The sequence below is a fragment of the Mya arenaria genome, chromosome 16, assembly GCF_026914265.1.
Source record: "Mya arenaria isolate MELC-2E11 chromosome 16, ASM2691426v1".
In the NCBI taxonomy this organism is placed as follows: Eukaryota; Metazoa; Mollusca; class Bivalvia; order Myida; family Myidae; genus Mya; species Mya arenaria.
Window position 1 is genome coordinate 27,300,210 of NC_069137.1, and position 7,570 is coordinate 27,307,779.

The window sequence follows — 7,570 nt, forward strand, 5'->3', positions numbered from 1 at the left end:
GTCCACTGTGGAATATACAGTCATAAAATATTTTTGTCAGTAATACTAAATAACCATATAAAGCATCATAACAAGCCAAAATGAAAAAAGGGTTTGTTTTACCTTTCTCGAATGACTCATAAAACTACCTTGTACCGGATACCCGACCGACTCACAAAACTTGCTTGTACCGGATACCCGACCGACTCACAAAACTTCCATATACTGAATACCAGACCGACTCACAAAACTACCCTATACCGGATATCCGACCGACTCACAAAACTACCTTGTACCGGATACTCACAAAACTACCTTGCACCTGATACCCGACCGACTCACAAAACCACCTTGTACCTGATATCCGACCGACTCACAAAACTACCTTGTACCGGATACCCGACCGACTAACAAAACTACCTTGTACCGGATACCCGACCGACTCACAAAACTTACTTGTACTGGATACCCGACCGACTCAGAAAACTACGTCGTACTGGATACCCGACCGACTCACAAACCTGACCTTGACATGGTACCCGACCGACTCACAAACCTGCCCTTGACCCGGTAACCGACCGACTCACAAACCTGCCCTTGACCGGGTACCCGACTGACTCACAAATCTACTCTTGACCCGGTACCCGATCGATCCGCAAACTTGCTCTTGACCGGATACCCGACCGACTCACAAAACTGCCCTTGACCCGGTACCTGACCGACTAAAGAATCAGCACTTGACCCAGTACCCAACCGACGCACAAATCTGCCCTCAACCCTGTACACGACCGACTAACAGACCTTCCCATGGACCGATACCCGATCAACTAACAAATATACCTTGATATCCGATATCCGACCGACTAACAAAACAACCTGTGACCCGATACCCGACCGACTCACAAAACTACCCGAGACCCGATACCCGAACGACTCACAGAACTACTCGAGACCCGATAACCGACGGACTCACAAAACTACCTGTGATCAAATACACGATTGATTAACAAAACTACCCGATACCTGACAGCCTCACAAAACTGTTTCCGTAGCGTAGTCATATCTATGATATTGTTTTAAACTGAACGTGTTTTCTGTCAATGGAATCGCTGATGTTTTTCTTTTCCTTTAAAATGCACTTTTTATGACGAAAAAAACAACGTAAGAGATGTTTAAACTAAGATTCTGACGGATCGAAACATTCAACAAACGGGATTCAGCGATTCGCTATAGCGTGATTGGTTGATTGACATGATCACATGATGTTCCAAATGTAAAATTGAAAAGACAACGCTTTAGCGTGATTGGTTAGTGACATCATCAGGTGATGTTCTAAATTATAATTGAATGGTCAACGCTATAGCGTGATTGGTTGGTTGACATCATCACGTGATGTTCCAAATGTCAAATTGAAAGGTCAACGCTTTAGCGTGATTAGTTGGTGACATCATCACGGGCTGTTTTAAATATATAATTGAAAACACAACGCTATAGCGTGATTTGTTGTTGACATCACCACGTGATGTTCTTAATGTATACTTCAAAGGTCATCACTATAGCGTGATTGGTTATTGACAACATCACGTGATGTTCTAAATATACAATTGAAAGGTCAACGCTATATAGCGAGATTGGTTATTGACAACATTACGTTATGTTTTAAATATATAATAGAAAGGTCAGCGCTATAGTGTGGTTGGTTGGTTGACCTCTTTACGTGATGTTCTCAATGTATAATTGAAAGGTCAACGCTATATAGCGTGATTGGTTATTGACAACATTACGTTATGTTTTAAATATATAATAGAAAGGTCAGCGCTATAGTGTTGTTGGTTGGTTGACATCATCACGCGATGTTCTCAATGTATAATTGAAAGGACAACGCTTTAGCGTGATTGGTTGGTTGACATCATCACGTGATGTTCACAATGTCAAATTGAAAGGACAACGCTATAGCGTGATTGGTTGGTGACATAATCACGTGATGTTGTCAATGTATAATTGAAAGGTCAACGCTATAGCGTGATTGGTTGGTTGACATCATCACGCGATGTTCACAATGTCAAATTGAAAGGACAACGCTTTAGCGTGATTGGTTGGTGACATAATCACGTGATGTTCTCAATGTATAATTGAAAGGTCAACGCTATAGCGTGATTGGTTGGTTGACATCATCACGCGATGTTCACAATGTCAAATTGAAAGGACAACGCTTTAGCGTGATTGGTTGGTTGACATCATTACGTGATGTTCGCAATGTATAATTGAAAGGTCAACGCTATAGCGTGATTGGTTGGTTGACATCATCACGCGATGTTCACAATGTCAAATTGAAAGGACAACGCTTTAGCGTGATTGGTTGGTTGACATCATCACGTGATGTTCTCAATGTATAATTGAAAGGACAACGCTTTAGCGTGATTGGTTGGTTGACTTAATCACTTGATGATTTAAATGTATAATTGAAAGGCCAATGCTAAAGCGTGATTGGTTGGTTTACATCATCACGTGATGTTCACAGTGTCAAATTGAAAGGACAACGCTTTAGCGTGATTGGTTGGTGACATCATCACGTGATGTTCTCAATGTATAATTGAAAGGTCAACGCTATAGTGTGATTGGTTGTTGACATCATCACGTGATGTTCTCAATGTATAATTGAAAGGTCAACGCTATAGTGTGATTGGTTGGTTGACATCATCACGTGATGTTCTCAATGTATAATTGAAAGGTCAACGCTATAGCGAGATTGGTTGGTTGACATCATCACGTGATGTTCTCAATGTATAATTGAAAGGTCAACGCTATAGCGAAATTGGTTGGTTGACCTCATCACGTGATGTTCTCAATGTATAATTGAAAGGTCAACGCTATAGCGAGATTGGTTGGTGACATCATCACGTGATGTTCTCAATGTATAATTGAAAGGTCAACGCTATAGTGTGATTTGTTGGTCACATCATCACGTGATGTTCTCAATGTATAATTGAAAGGTCAACGCTATAGTGTGATTGGTTGTTGACATCATCACGTGATGTTCTCAATGTATAACTGAAAGGTCAACGCTATAGTGTGATTGGTTGGTTGACATCATCACGTGATGTTCTCAATGTATAATTGAAAGGTCAACGCTATAGCGAGATTGGTTGGTTGACATCATCACGTGATGTTCTCAATGTATAATTGAAAGGTCAACGCTATAGCGAGATTGGTTGGTTGACATCATCACGTGATGTTCTCAATGTATAATTGAAAGGTCAACGCTATAGGGAGATTGGTTGGTTGACATCATCACGTGATGTTCTCAATGTATAATTGAAATGTCAACGCTATAGCGAGATTGGTTGGTGACATCATCACGTTTAGTTCTCAATGTAAAATTGAAAGGACAATATGAACTTTTGTTAAAGTCTTTGTTACCTAGTATGAAGTACGAACAAACATTAGTTTCCCCACAATGATCTGATTTTGTAATTATTTTATTCTATGATACCGAAATTGCGTTTTTTATATGAAGTATAAAAACAATATTCATGTAGAAGTGGGGCAGCAAACCAACGCGGGTACAGTGAAGTGAAAGGTGTGATGCTTTCATCGTTCGACCCAATGAATGGTACAATAGATTATGTATATACTAAACTTAATCCAATTGAAACACCTTAAGCTAATATCTATCAACCAATCTCTCTACAATAATTTGCTGAATTGCTTTACAAATGGTAAAATTGTGGTCTTCCAAGACAAAGTTTGAGCAAATATCAACATTTGTTGACGGGTCCTGCTGTAAGTATTTTCCTATTGATTCTCTGCTTTCTCACACTTTATTTCGTATAAAAATGTTATGGTAAAAAGTGCATATTAAGAACCATGAGCGAGTCTTTTTTAAAGCTTTTTTGAATCAATCAAGCAACTAATACTGTTTTCAAAAAAAAAAAAATTCCTCACCAATTTTCAGTTTTATTAAAATGCTTATAGAAAACTGTTTATGTCTTACTTCTTTTATGTAACAACAGGCGTGGAGAAAGAAGGACTTTTATCAACCATGATTTAAACCTTTCAATTCATACGATTTCAATATTGACGTCAATATATCATGTCTTTCGTTGCAGGTCAAGAAACTGCTTCATGACTGGATACTTTCTTTTCCACACTGGACTTCAGGCGGACTTTGCTGTAGAAATTAGACGATTAAAATACTATAGGGCAACTATTGTTTAGATTTAATGTCTTATAATAAGATCATTTGTGATACTGGCGACTATAATGAGTTACAACATGCGTTAGATGGAAAAACAACCATTTATGGAATTACCAATAATTTATTAAATGACACGTTATTGTAACAAGAAAATCATTATGGTTTGATGTAACTTGTAAAGAACATAAAAATACATTTTATGATTGTAAAATATTATTTTAAGATTAACCTTCGAACGAAAATTGTTTAGCTTTTTCAAATGCTAGTGCTAGCTTTTGTTATAATAAACGCGAAGCAAAGCGTATTATTTATACCAGGAAATGTAATACGTTAAGTATTCAGTATTCTAAGTTAATCAAGCCCCAGAAAGTCCTGGAATTATATAAGCAAATATAAAGCTAAACCCATTTCAAGTAGTCATGATGTCAATAGTGATGATTTTAAAAAACAATATTTTAAGGATATAACAAATACTCCACACTTCAGTTCAATCGACAATGACGATTTTATAACCAGGGAGGAACTTTTAAATGTTGATGATTTCGACTGCCCTTTTACGATTATAGAAATATTTCAATTTTAAAAAGACATAAAAGTCATGATAAACAAAAAAAGGTGCTGATTGTTTACATTGATTACAAGCACTTCATTCCCCCCTAATTTGTTATGATTTTTAATTATGTTTATGACTACGGAATTTACCCTAAGGCTTGGTGTAAAGTCATAATAGATCCTATCTTTAAAAAAAGGTGACCATTCCGTTGCTGCTTACTATAGAGGGATAGCATTAATACAAATCATTGCAAAACAACTTTCAATGACCTTACGGAATAGAATAAACAAGTGGTGTGAACGAGAACATATATTCAACTCATTACATCTTTGGTTTAAAGATAGCCGTAGCACAACTAATTGTATTCTTATATGTCATGCTTTTATTCAGAATGTCATTAACAATAATTCCATGTTGTATTGTGCTTTTATAGAATATAAAAAAACGTTTGATACTGTCACACATAAAGCGCTTTGGATAACTCTTTTGAAAGCTGGCATAAGTTGCAAAATGCTTAAAATGATGAAATCTATCAATCTTAATATTAAATCTTGTATTAAAGATTCTGCTCGTATGTTATATTCTGAAATGTTGAATATTACACTTGGTGTTAAGCAGGGCGAACCCTTGTCTCCATTATTGTTTATACTATTTATAATTTTCATTACAGATTGTATAGATTTTACCAACCTTACGAATAAGGACTTAAGCTTGCTATTAATATCATGTTACTATTTGCTGACGACATTGCGTTATTTACTACTAGTCCAGAAAGTTTAAAATTACAACTCGACACTATATATCAATATCCATACAAATTGGGTTTTAAGATAAAGGTGAATAAAACTAAAGTTGTGTTTTTGAAAAAAGAAAAAGCAATTGTACATTCAATTGGTCTATAAAAAGTGGCTAACAATGTAGTTTGTATAATGATTTAATAGAAATATCAATAATAATACTAATGTAAGCCTAAGGTGTTCATTAATCAAACGTGTAATATATAATCTTGTCCATGGTAATATGTTTGTATGAATTTAATGCTGATATCAATTATATACCTTAATTGGTTCAACGACTAAGATCAATACGTACAACAATGACGTGATACATTGTCTAATCAACCCAAACTGGATTTTTATAAAACATCTAAATTCGAATCAAATACGAAAAATACTTAGAGTGCATTTATAATATTAAACTAAGACATAAGTTGTCACAATTTGATTATCTTTACATAATTTTAAAATTGAAAGAGGTAGATTCAACAACGTTATTAGAGCAGAACGTAAATGTAAACTATGTGCACAGAATACTGCTGAGTCAGAATTTCACTTTCTACTATGTTGTTCCGCTTATAGTGATATACATAGAAAACATAAAGTAAAATCAAACTAGACTAGCTTACTTAAAGGGAATTTGTTATCTTGTCAAAATGTTGAAGTTATCAACAAAGTTGCTAGATTTATTTCCGATGCTATAAAATTTCCAAATTTTGGCTGCCTCTTAATTTTACTTAAATTATAATTATACTAGTAATGATAATAATAGTAATGATTATGATTAATGATATAAATCTCATAACTCGTTAATTGATCTTTTTATTTATTTCAATTTTCAATATGTATACTTTTCATAAGCAATTTATTTATTTAATTTAATATATTTTTTAATTATATTTGTAATATTTGTTAATAAACGTTTGTGTCTATGCTATATTGATATTTATTCTATGTGTAGATGGCCAAAGGCAAGATGCCGATTTGCCAATTAAAAACTTGTAATTTGTTATATAAAAACATGTAAACCCTAAGGTTGTTATAGTGACAGTGCAAACCAATCCGATATTTAATTGTTTATGCTTTCACTATTTCAATGTATGTCCGGTGCAGATATTGTGCCCCACATCAATATTTCTATCGGATAACATTACATACATAGCCGATCACTTAACATGTGGCAATGAATCATTGAAGTGAAGCGATGGAACTTTAGTACAAGAAATTATATCAAGGAATAACTTTAATAAGAGGACTTTTAAATAGTTATACTGCGTTATTGATTGGCAGAGGTTACAAACCAGCCTCGTTCGTCGATATGGTAAGTAAACGTACTAAGCAAGTCACATATCTTCTATCAACACAATCCATTATCTTGTTTATTACAGCATAATTGACCTTCTTCATGCGGAATGAAAAACGTGACAGTGTCTAGAAAACATTGCCGAAAAGCTTAGTAACCTGACTTTTATTTACAAATTATTCTCATTTAATTTACAAGTGGTTATACAAAAGGTGTTCAGTTTGCAACCCGAACATAATAATGCTGCAACACAGGCATGCATGGCAATTAACTAATAAAGCTATATAGACGACTGGCTCACGACCACCTGATCACCACAATCCATAAAGTTCGGCACAATGCAAGCCATGCAGATTAAATAGTAATGACGTTTTCATTGCAATGAAAGCTAAAGAAATAAGCAAACTGAGACCTAAAAATTACATTTAATAGGGTAATCCTAGGCTGATATAGAAAATGCTGACATTTAATTCAATGTATTATTTCATGCATGCCATGCACTTTGTTCATTTCGATTTCTGCCTTGTACATTTTCTGTGTGCTGACGATTTTTAAAGTGGAAACAGTGTACTTCAGCTAAAGAAACATCTTAATATTCAAATATGAATATTCTTTGATACTAAAATAAATATATTCTCTTAAACAAGCACGTTTAATGTATCAACACAATCCATTTCCTTGTTTATTACAGTACAATGGACCTTCTTTACGCGGATTCAAAGTGGTGTTAATCGCCGGCGGCCTCATCGCACTTTTGTATA